This window comes from Macrobrachium nipponense, chromosome 36 (assembly GCF_015104395.2).
Source record: "Macrobrachium nipponense isolate FS-2020 chromosome 36, ASM1510439v2, whole genome shotgun sequence".
Lineage (NCBI taxonomy): Eukaryota > Metazoa > Arthropoda > Malacostraca > Decapoda > Palaemonidae > Macrobrachium > Macrobrachium nipponense.
The window spans coordinates 46,972,956-46,983,930 of NC_087220.1; the positions used below are offsets into that span (position 1 = coordinate 46,972,956).

At 48.9% G+C, this 10,975-nt stretch overlaps 1 protein-coding gene across 1 annotated transcript in view; it reads left to right on the forward strand.

The window, feature by feature from the left end:
- The window catches only part of LOC135203319 (uncharacterized), a 319,432-nt gene that overhangs the window by 195,747 nt on the left and 112,710 nt on the right, over window positions 1-10,975 (forward strand). The gene's annotated exons all lie outside the window — the stretch shown is intronic.

Genomic DNA, 10,975 nt, shown 5'->3' on the forward strand with positions numbered 1-10,975 from the left:
GGGCTATGTGTAAAAGGACCTCAGGTTTGTATAGTTAGGAAAAATGCAATTTTGGACAAATTGTCATTTGTTCCGACACGGCATACAAACCTTCGGTCCTTTTACAATAGGAAGACTCACTTCTTGGTGGGTGGAATCTGAGTCTTTTGTGAACAGACTGGTGTTCGCCCAACCTTGGAAGCCTCCCTGGTCGTAAGAGCGAGGGAGGGATCCAAGCCTCTGTCCGATTGATCGGGGTGTGCACCGCAGGATCAATGGTCAGACCTCTGGACCGAGTACTAAGAGAGAGGCAAGCGTATCTCTTCGTACCAGCAATGTAAGAACTTGTTCCTGTACAGGAGCAAATATAAAGTCATGGGTTTGACTCTTGTAGGCATCCACTTCCCCCCCCTTGTAGGAGGAAGTGGTGGATATTCTGCTCCTATCCCTAGTGAAAGGGATAGGATGGGGCTCTGTCATATAGCTCACCTGCATCTCGTCCTCATCCAGCGTAGTGACGACCGTGGCCCTCTGCCCACAGGTAGAGGAGGAGGAAAAGATGGGAAGAGGGAGCCAGTCACTCACTCATTCACACATCCATCCACACAGTCACACCAGGACTCGATGCTGTTTCAGCCTGCGAGGGTCTGGGTTTGCTACACAACTTGTTGAGCAGCCACCACGGGTCCCAAGGAAAAGGTATCCAAGGACCTGTGGGCAATATCCCGAAGGTAGAAGGACGTAAAAGGTAGTCTGGTTAGACCAGACCCCTGCCTTCAGGACCTGCGCCACGGAGAAGTTCTTACGAAACGCCAACGAGGGGCCAATACTTCTGACTTCGTGAGCTCTCGGACGGGACGTACGGATGTCGTCACTACCATCAGCCTCATACGCCCTCCTGATGACCTCACGCAGCCAGAATGAAAGAGTGTTCTTGGATACTTCTTTCTTGGTTACCCCGGTGCTAACGAAGAGGCGTCGACACTCAGGCCTGAGGTGTCGAGTTTTCTTCAGATAGCGCCGTAGCGCCCTCACAGGACAAAGCAGCATCTCATCCGCATCATTATCGGTGAAGTCCATTAGGGAGGGAATCGTGAATGACTCGAACCTGTCATCAGGGATCGACGGTTTCTGAGTCTTCGCAACGAAGTTCGGGACGAAATCGAGCGTCACAGATCCCCATCCCCTGGAATGTCGTACATCATAGGAAAGACCATGAAGTTCCCCTACTCTCTTCGCCGATGCCAGGGCCAGCAAGAAGAGGGTCTTGAGGGTCAGATCCCTGTCTGACGACTCTCGGAGTGGCTCGAAGGGTCTTCGAGTCAAACTCCTAAGGATGAGAGTCACATCCCACGCAGGGGGCCTGAGTTCCCTGGGTGGGCAAGACCTTTCGAAGCTCCTCATGAGCAAGGAGATCTCGAACGAGTTCGAGATGTCCAATCCCCTCAGTTTCAGGACGAGCGCCAAGGCGGCTCTGTAATCCTTTTGACTGTGGGGACTGAGAGGAGCTTCTCTCGGCGAAGAAAAACGAGGAAATCCGCTACCTGCTGAAGAGTGGCTCTGAGAGGAGATAGACCCCGTCTACGACAACCAACCACAGAAGACGGCCCACTTCCCCTGGTACACAGCTGCAGAGGACTGACGGACGTTTCCAGCCATCTCTGTTGCTGCGCTACGAGAAAAGCCTCTCGTTCGCAAGAGATGGTGGATAACAGCCAGCCGTGAAGACGTAGGGACTGGACTGCTCGGTGGTACCCGCTCGACGTGTGGCTGGGCGAGAAGGTTGTGCCAAGGGGGAATCTCTCTCGGTTTCTCCTGCGAGAAGAGCCAGCAGGTCCGGATACCAAATGGCCTGTGGCCATTTGGGAGCCACCAGGATCATCCTGAGATTCGGGGTGACCAGTGCTCGACTGATCACCTTGCGAATCAGGCTGAACGGGGGAAAGGCATAGACGAAGAGGTTGTCCCACGGGTGTTGAAGAGCGTCCTCTGCAGCTGCCCATGGGTCCGGCACGGCCGAGAAGAACACCTGGAGCTTCCTGTTGTGCCGGGTGGCGAACAGATCCACGACTGGTCGCCCCCACAGGTCGAAGAGCCTTTCCACCACGTCTTGGTGTAGAGACCATTCGGTCCCTATCACCTGATCCCGACGGCTGAGCGTGTCTGCTACTACATTCCCCTCTTCCCTGGAATGTAGCGTGCCGACAGCTCTATTGAGTGTGCCTCGGCCCACTCGTGCACCTGCCGAGTCAACTGGTACAACGGGAGAGACACTAGGCCCCCCTGTTTGTTGACGTAGGCCACCACCGTGGTGTTGTCGCACATCAACACCACTGAGTGTCCCATCAAGCGGTCCTGGAACTCTTGGAGAGCGAGGAACGCTGCCTTGAGTTCCAGTACATTGATGTGAAGGTGCTTGTCGTTCTCGTCCCACACTCCTGAAGTCAGCAACTCCTCCAGGTGTGCGCCCCATCCCTCGGTCGATGCGTCTGAGAACAGCTGCATGGTTCCGGGGGGGGAGTGCGCAGAGGCACTCCTCTTAAGAGGTTCCTGTCGTCCAGCCACCAGGCTAGGTCCTGCCTCACCTCCGGTGTCAGTGACACTGGAAGCTTGGGGGATCCGTCGCCTGTGACCAACTCTCCTTTAGTCTCCACTGAAGAGACCGCAGGTGAAGACGCCCGTGAGGGACTAACTTCTCGAGTGACGACAGGTGTCCGATCACGACTTGCCATCGCTGAGCTACCTGTTCCTGCCGAGACAGGAACTGGTTGGCTGCCTCCCTGAATCTGCTGATCCGCGAGTCTGCGGGGAAGACTCGCCCTGCTACCGTGTCGATCAGCATACCCAGGTACTTCATCCTCTGCTTGGGCTCGAGATCGGACTTTTCGAAGTTCACAACGATCCCAGATCGCGACAGAACTCGAGCAGTCGATCCCTGTCCTGTAGCAACTGCGAGCGGGAGCTCGCCAGGACTAACCAATCGTCGAGATACCTCATCAGACGTATCCCGTGCGAATGGGCCCAAGCAGACACCAGAGTGAACACTCGCGTGAACACCTGTGGGGCGGTTGAGAGACCGAAGCAAAGAGCCCTGAACTGGTACACCGTCCCGTCGAGGATGAAGCGGAGGTACTTTCTGGAGGACTGATGAATGGGTATTTGGAAATACGCATCCTTCAAGTCCACTGAAAGCATGAAATCGTTCTCCCTGATGGAGTCGAGCACTGAGCGTGCCGTCTCCATCGTGAACCGGGTCTGGCGAACAAACCGGTTCAGGGGAGAGAGATCTATCACCGGGCGCCAGCCTCCCGTAGACTTTTCCACCAGGAAGAGTCGACTGTAAAAGCCCGGTGACTGATCCGTGACGATTTCTACAGCTCTCTTGCTCAGCATGGTCTTGATCTCCTGTCTCAATGCTACGTCCTTCGATGACCCTGGAACGTACGACTGCTGTTGGACCGGGTTGGAGGTGAGGGGTGGCCGAGATTCGAAGGGTAATAGATATCCCTCCCAAAGGACATCTACAATCCAGGTCTCGGCGCCGTAGCGCTGCCAAGTTGCCCAATGGCTGGCCAGGCACCCCCCCACTTCCGGCAGCAGGTGAGGGGGAACGCCGTCCCTAGCGTTTCCCCCCTTTCTTCGACTTCTTCCCAGAGCCTCCACGGGAGGAGGAGGGCTGGGAGGAGGGCTGGTTACGGCTCCCCTTGGTAGAAGTCGAAGAAGACAGAGTCTTTCCCCGGGGCTTCGACGCAGCTACCGTCTTAGCCACCGAGGAAGCGCTAGCCGAGCTCTTAGACTTGGCCGCAGTCCGAGGCTGCCCAGAAGCCTTCGAGACTGCCTGGTGAACCAGACGGTCACTGTCGTCAGTGCGCCGTCTGTCCACCGCAGCGTCCACCATCTCTCCTGGGAAGAGAGACGTGGAACTCCGTAAAGGTCCGTTGCGAAGTCCCAACGCCGCTTCACGCCCGGCCGCCCTGGAAACCCAAGTAAGGACAGCGTCCCTTAGTCGGAGAACCAGGTTGGCCCACAGGTTCACCGTCTGGTGGGCAAGGAAGGAGATGGCTCTTCCTCCAGACTGGCAAAGTCTCCTAAAGGCCGAGTCATCTTCGGGAGAAATTCCCCCGGAGTTGGCTGCGACCTTAGATACTGTGAGGGACCACAGATCTAGCCAGGAGACGGCCTGGAAAGCTGCCATGGCGGTAGATGCCAGGCCGAGTGCCTCTTGCTGCGAGAACCATAGGTTCTCGGACAGGAGCTGCTGCAGAGACACACCCGGAGTCAGCCTGGCTAACTCCGGGTTCACCTGTTTGGGCGGCATCGGGTCTTCAGATGGCACGTAAAAAACGCCGCTGTCGCAGCAGAGGAGGTGGAAGCAGCTTGCTCGACCTGCCAGACTTGAGCGAACCGTCTTGTCCGGAGACAAGCGATTCAACCTGGTCCAGCACTGAGTCCGCAAGCTCAGAACGCGGCAAACCCACCGTCGGTCTGGGTTCCCTCTTCGGGCCCACCAATGAACGACTCGAGCCGGGACGTGGGCTCGGAAGGTGGGAGCGGCGATCCTTCCGCGAGGTCGTTGTGCTGACGAATCAGCGCAATAACCTCGGCAAAGTTCCTCTGGATCTCAGGAGTGACTGCGTCCTGCGGAGTCGGACCATCCAGTCCCTCAAACAGGAGCATCTCCCGAGACCCTCCTCCCTCAAGGGGAGGAACAGCGACAGACCCCTCTCGGTCTCCTCCAACCACTTGTGCGTATGACCTGGCTGGTCCGAGAACCGTGCCTGGTACGTACGACGACGTGGTGGGATCCTGAGGGGTGCACCCCTCACGATCACTCCTCAATACCTCGCCCCTCCCGGTGTAACCCGAGGAGGTTGAAGGTATGGGAGAGGCAGACCTGACGCTCCCTCCTCGCTCGCTGGCAGAACCAGTGGGCTTGGAAGACTGCAGGCGATTGCCACCGCGGTGGCGATCGAGCTGCAGACCTAGTCGAGCCGTCTCGCTGTGGAGAATGGCTGGACCGAGAACAGCCGGCCCCGGTCTCGTGTGTCAGAGGAGCTGGTGCTGGTCGCCGTACCCGATCGCTCTCTGTGAGAGTGACGGTCAGGCGACCGGCGAGCTCCACTGTCACGGTGAGACCGGTGCGTATCCTCACGGTGCGTCAGTTCGCTGGTACCAGCCGTGGCTGGTGCCGGCGAACGGGGGGACCTCTTCCCAGCCTCAGCCCGTGGCCGGTCATGGACCGTCACGTCCGCCCGGGTAGCCAGCTGCTCGCCGCGAGAGCGAGAGCTGGTCTGGTGAGAGTCGCGTGAGTGGCTGTCACCAGTCTTCCGCTCCGTGCCGTGAACCTGACGCTGAGCGGACTCAGAGGTCTGGTTCTTGGCTGCACGGCCGCTGTTAGGCGACCGTACACTCGGTACCTCTCGCGAACGAGAGGCCGAGACGGACCCTGCTGCCGTGGCCGAACCACTAACAGCAGGTGAAGAAGTGCCGGTGTTAGCCGGCACTCCTCTGGTCCCCGTAGTCTTCTTCCTTGCGGAAGAAGAGACGGGTCCTGCCCCCGAAGAAGCAGGGTGACCAGCGGAAGAAAACCCCCGTCTCACCAGAGCGAGACGGGCCCTTAGAAGTTCCCAAGGAGACTTCTTAGGGGGGGGGGGAGGCGACCTTCTTCTTCTTCGGCGGGGGAGCCTTAGAAGAAGAAGGGGAAGAGGCGGCAGACGACGACGACGACGAAGAAGACGATGAAGACGACGACGACACCTTCCTCCTCTTCTTCTTCTTCTTCGTCAACCTCCTCAGGACCGACGTCAGATCTGTCATCCAGAGCGGAGCCGGGGCTGCTGTTGCCGAAGCAACAGGGCCCGGACGCACCTGTCCGAACAGATCAGCATCGGGAGCAGCGGCGCCAGGAACAGGAACAACGTCAGCAGGTGCAGGCATCACAAGAACGGCAGTAGAGACGGCAGGAGCAGGTACAGGAACGGCAGCAGTGGTCAACGTCGCGTCCGTGAACGGCGGCTGGGCAGGTACGGCAGGTACGGCAGGCTGTGCAGGCGGTCCAGATGGACGGACCAGCGGCACAGCCATCCTTGGTACTGGATGGGAGGTCCAGGGGCGAGCTCTTCGGGCACACGAAGTTCCGGTCGACAGCACGGCAAACCCAGGTGGGGCGGATCACACTCCCCCGAGGTACGGCGACTGGCCCCTGCACCGATGTAGTAGGTGTTACAGAGACCGCGTGCGGGGTGTACACCAGGTGAGGAGGTGAAGCGTAGCCAGGTGTTGTAAGGGTCGTGGTGGTGGTCGTAACCGTGGCATGGGTGACCGCCACGGAGCCAGCGAGATGGTAGAGCAGCCCCTGGACACTCGGCACGCCCTGCAGCCCCAACGATGCCCACACCTGTCCGAGGTCGTCCTTCGCGGCAACCGCACCTGAGGAAGCAAAAGTCGGGTGATTAGGAGGATCCTCTACCCGCTCGCGCGAAGACGAACGGATAGAGGACCCAGAGTACAACTCGACGTCAGGGTATCTAGCACCCTCCTCCACACTCGACAAGTCAGGTGAGGAGAAGGACCTAGAAACCCCCCCCGAAGGGGAAGGCGCCAAACGTGGAAGCTGAGCGGGTGGCAGGAAAGAAGACGAAGTGTCCGTAACCAAAGGAGTCGCGGGAGAGCTTTCCGACGACTCCTTTGCAGGCCTTCGCTTCTTCCTGCCCTCATACAAAGTCCACTGCGCCTCCGACCAATTATTACAAACTTCACATGGCTCGGCTCGGGTGCATTCGCGCCCCCGACACCGAGCGCACAAAATATGAGGGTCAATCTCCGGGAATGAGCGGAACTTTCCGCATTTACGCCCTTCGGTACCCGGGCATAGTCTCCGTGGGGTAGCGAGGCGAGGAGATTCCATCATTGACCAATAGATCACAATTAATTAGAAAGAGAGAAATGATTGTACTTACAATGATTCTTTCATACACAAACACAACCATATACTCAGGAAAGCAAACGACGAGAAGCGGGCAGAGAGCGTCGAACACACACGTCCACTCGCTGTGAGGCCGAAAGCAAAAGTGATTTGTTTACCTCCCAGTCGCGCGCGCGCGCCTGTCGGACAAGCAGTTAACTACCGAACCCCTTGTTCGAAAGCTTACGACCTATCCAGCTGCCGCTAGTACCTTCCTATTGTAAAAGGACCGAAGGTTTGTATGCCGTGTCGGAACAATTTAAAAGTCTAAGTATTTCCCTGATTTCAGAAGTCTAAGTACTTCCCTGGTTCTAAGTCACTTCACGTAAATTGAAGGAAAACAGATCAATTACCACTCTATGCTTCTACCTAAGCTAAATATAATCATATGCAAATAAACTGGTTAGAAATAAAACACTTATAAAAATTTTAAATACAAAAATTTATTATTAAACTCAAAATTTTTAAGTGAAATTCATAATATCAGGGAAAATTACTGTTACTTGAAAACAAAGCAAAGTTTAATTAATTCTTGAATCAATTAAGTAAAATTAAATCAAAATTAATTTATCACAAAATTCAAGAAAATTAATTCAATCAAAATTCAAAAGTGTTAGGCAATAATTGAAATTTGGAAATTAATTCACAAGTGCTAAACAATAATAAAACTTGAAAAGAATTCTAAGTAAATGCAATTTAATTCACAAGTGTTAAATTCAATTAAATGTGCAACGATTAAGTAATGAAAATAAGTAAGGTGACTAAATTGTGAATGCAAATGAAAATACAGAAAAATGAGGAAAATACCAAAATTGCAAAAAGTATTAATCACACAGAATATAAAATAAAAAGACACACTTCAATAAGAAAATGAATAAATGCACAAAACATAAAAATCACTTCAAATGAAACAAACAAAAATTTGCAATATATAAAAATGTAAATAGTTTCTCTCAATCCATTGTAACTATTAGTTATTAGTTCTCTAAACCATCATAACCAATATTTATTAGTTTCTTACCAAACCACTGTTCCTATTAGTTATTAGTTTTTACCAAACCTTTGTAACCATCAGTTATTAGTTGCAACTAATAAAAATATAACACACTTTACCATGGTATACCAACTTCTTTCTTCAAAAGATTCACCAATTCACAGTAATAGGCGTCGTTACACACGCTTGTAAAATGTTTGTTCAGATTCCACAAAAAGCACTAAATAACACTAAATAAACTCTAAGAAATATCAAATCTGAAATCAACAAGTTACGATGACCAATTTACGTTACATTAATATCAATTATGGCAGAGAGAGAGAGAGAGAGAGAGAGAGAGAGAGAGAGAGAGAGAGAGAGAGAGAGAGAGATGTAAATGCTTTGAGAATCTACACCTGAATGAAATCTTTCAATTCACACAAGAGCTGGGCAGTGGATCTAGCACAAAACGTTTTGGGCAATAATTATTTCTAGAAGCTTCAAAATCTGACGCAACTTTACAAAGAAATGTGAAATCTGCACGTGGCATTTGGCAAAGACATACGTGTATGAAATCAGTCTGTTCAACAAAGACACGTACTTGACTCGCTTTATCGAAGCAGAAGTCCCTTATCATACGTGATGACAGAATCCCAAAACACAACGAAGACTCGAGGTCTCTAATCAAACATGTTGACATCTTTTGAAAAACAACTCTAGCTTTGAACGGACAAAGTAAATCTCTCTCTTTCTACATTCTACGTTATATATTCTTTTACATTATGTTATGCAAAATCTGAACACATTTAAAACATCCTAATTCTAAGCTAGCTAGGAATCTGAAAACTGTTGCACAATTCTACATAACATTTTATACAGTCTAAGAGGGGATATATGCGTTTTGAAAGTAGCAATATATAATATATATATAAATATATATACATATATATATATATATATATATATATATATATATATATATATATATATATATATATATATATATATATATATATATATGGTTCTAGGTATGTTGATTCCCGGAATGTTGGTTCCCAGTATTGTTCATTCCCGGAAGTTTGATTCCGAAGTGCTAATTACCATACAACTCCCGGCAAACTTTCAGTTCTTCTACCCATGACTTTTTTTTAATGTAAATAGTCTATTTGCTTATTTTCCCAAATATTTATAAAATATTGTTATATTGAAGAATTAAGTAAAAAAATTTCTTTATTGACAATTAAAAGTAAAATTCTGTACACAAACAATAGTCAATAAAAAGCATTGCAAGCCAAGGGGAAATACTAGTTTTAATAATGCAAAACTATATTTTTTTCAATCGCTCGTTTAAGTTCTTGTACTTTCGCTTATTTGGAATATCATGACCAGCTTCAAATTGAGTTTTTTTTTTTAACTGGGCAAGGTTCATTTCTTTTTTCAGTGCTGAAATAACTTTCCAGATGATCGGATGAATACCTTGAGCAACACCCTGTAGAGCACAGTGCTAACCTTCTAAATTATTATTGGTGCGAAGATGATCTTGCAAAGTTCTCTCACGTACATTCCATATATCAATAGGATATAAAAGTGATATTCGCCTTCGTCGATTACCTCTACCCCTTTCACACCCAATATAACATGCTTCAAAATATGACACCAGTTCTTGCGGGATGTCTTCGTCGTCTGCAATTTCGTCAAATCCATCTACCACATCATCTAGTGGAAGTAGGGAAAGAGCTGAAAAAAACCTGACGTTTACACTGTAGTCATCATCTCTCTGATATCTTTCCTTATAACCCAAATCAATAATCTTGCGGTAAATGCTTTACGATAAGTGGAAAAGGCATGCTGAAATGCGTACATTTGGAAATACTTTACGTACAATGTTCGTATGCGCTTTTTCAAAATCCATCATGTCATGCCTGGTGATTTATATTGGGACATAATTCACAGAGTTTTACAAGAAGTCGCTCATATGTTTCTTCATTTTTGTCTGGGAGGAGGGCAAATAACCTTGGTACACTGAAGTTCTGTATCTGAATATGTAGAGTAAATAACTGAAAATATATTCTAGGCACACTTAAAAGTTCCATCCCCAGCTAAATGTGTTGCATGCCTCAAATCATCAAGTCCCTTATTTGTTGCAAAAATTAGTATTCTGTTTTCATCTGTTTCACCACTATCAAATTGTAGAAAGACTTCACCACTTTCCAATAAACTAAAATCATCGGGAATTATGAATCCAGTCCTACGTCATGGAAGTGCGGGAACGACTTCATTGATTTGACGCCATTTCCGGATGCTTCGACTTAAACTTTCGACCGAAGGTAGTTGGGCCCTTTCATTTTCACCTAATGATGCACTGGTTGCTGCAATAAGTGAGCGAGAAGTTTCTTGGCTTGAAAAAGCGGTAAACTTCAATTTGATTAAAGCCTGAGAAACTTTTGGCTTTGTTTCACATGAAGTGTGATGATGTTCACCAATACGAATCAGCACCTTGTAGTCATTTTCTTCTGTGGAAGTATGCAGGCCTGCCCTGCCTGCGCTCTTTACATCACACCTCCAATAAATTTTAGAACCATCAACATTCGTTCTATGTTTTTCGTAAGTGCAATTCAAGTCGTCAACTAGTTTCTTTTTTCCACGGGTGCTTTCAATGGTACGAGGCATGATTAAAGACTGGAGTTTATAAAAAGCTTTCTACAGAAGTAAATGTCTTGACACTTATTATCGGATGCTTTTTTTGTTAGTAAATGGAAGTACTTGTTAGTAAATAGACTATTGCCCTATTTACTTTTGTTTAAGAACTCTTAGAAGTAATTGTTAGTCGGGAATCAAATCGCCGGGAATCAACAATACCAGGAATCAAATTACCGGGAATCAAAATTCCGGGAATGAAATTACCGGAATCAAAATTCCTGTCACCATATAATATATAATTATATAATATAATATATATATATATATATATATATATGATATATATATATATATATATGTTAATATATATATATAGATAATTATATTATATATATATAATATATATATATATAGATATA